The following is a 1,682-nucleotide window of genomic DNA, read 5'->3' on the forward strand; positions in this document are numbered from 1 at the left end:
TAAATTATTTAAAACATATCAAGTACTAAATGAAATATTTTGTGGTGGGTAAATAACTGTATACATAAGAGGGGAAAAAGCCAGCTTGCTTAAAGAATATTATATATTAGAAGATTTTGTTCTAATTAAAAAACTTGCTTTACCTTGCCAGCATCATAAACAAACAAAATCTAAAATGTGTAAAGAGAAAACATGTACACCTAGGTCATGATAGATAACAACATTACCAGAATTCATAGACTTCACTGTATACTTTATCTCAGTTTTCAGGTCTTAGGAATGAGCCTTTTTAGGGCTATGGAGCATGAAATAGCATCTGGCTTCTATGTGCATGAAATGTGATGTTTACTTGACCAAAAGAGGGAACTGTAAACATAAGATCCCCAAGAGAACAGCCACGCAGGATTCTTTTTTGTTTACTGTTTATTCCTTATTGTTTTATATATTCCCTGTCCTTCCTCCCCTCTCTCCTCCACCCTCTCCTCTGCCCCCCGCCCATTCTGCAAACTGATTAGAACTTCCATCACTGTGGAGAATTGGAATATTGCAAACTGAGAAGCAAAATTATTTGGGACTCTTTCAGTCTCCGAATAGCATTTTGCCATCTATTTTTATATCTGATCTAACATCCATTTGACTATCAAAAGGACCATTTTGCAGTTTATTCACTTAACAGACGATTAGCTGCTACCAACAATAGCTGAGAATATCGAAAACACCTGAGAACTACAAAAGAGATTTCCTCAGGTCCTCAAAGAGTACTGTGATATGCAAAGGCTTTAATAGACCTATTATCAACTAAAAGTTTTACTCTTATATAAAAAGGGAAACTTTACCACACTGATTACACTTAAAGAGTTTCTCTGGCCAGACTATGGTGGCACACACCTTTAATCCCAGAACTTGGGAGGCAGAGACAGGCAGATATCTGGGAGCTCAGGGCTAGCATGGTCTACAAAAGAGTTCTGAGACAGACTCCAGTGCTACAAAGAAACCCTGTCTCAAAAAAATTTAAAAAAAAAAGAGTTTCTGTGAAGTATAATTTTTTCTCATGATTTAAATATTGATGACACATACAAAGACTTTACAACATTGACTAAATTTGTAGGGTTTCTATCCAGTATGTGTTCTTTGATGGATGTGAAGACTTCTGTGACATACAAAGGCTTTACTACATTGATTATATTTATAAGATTTCTCTCCAGTATATGTTCATTAGTGACGTTGGAGAACACTGACATATGACACATTGATTACATTCATAGGGTTTCTTGTGTGGGTATGTGAATGTTCATGCTTGCCCCCAAAAGGTTAGACCCTTGTGTATTCCTGTAGCAGGAGCTAGAGGAAGTTCTCAAAAACCTGACCTTTTTCTGGTAATGAACTTGTCATAACTGCTTGTCCATGTCTCTACTTCTGTAAATATTTTAACGACTTTTTGTATCATCCAGATATCAGGTAATTGGGAAGGACTCCTGCAAGAGAAAACTCTCTTTATGTAAACAATTTGATAGACTTTAGACATCACAGTTGACTTTAGTTTCAAGAAATTCACTCCTGCATTGCTGGTGAGAATGTAAGCTGGTAGAGCCCCTTTGGATGTCAGTGTGGCGATTTCTCAGAAAGTTAGGAAACAGCCTTCCTCAAGACCCAGTAATACCACTTTTGGGTATATATCCAAA

The sequence above is a fragment of the Microtus ochrogaster genome, chromosome 10, assembly GCF_000317375.1.
Source record: "Microtus ochrogaster isolate Prairie Vole_2 chromosome 10, MicOch1.0, whole genome shotgun sequence".
NCBI classification, from domain to species: Eukaryota; Metazoa; Chordata; class Mammalia; order Rodentia; family Cricetidae; genus Microtus; species Microtus ochrogaster.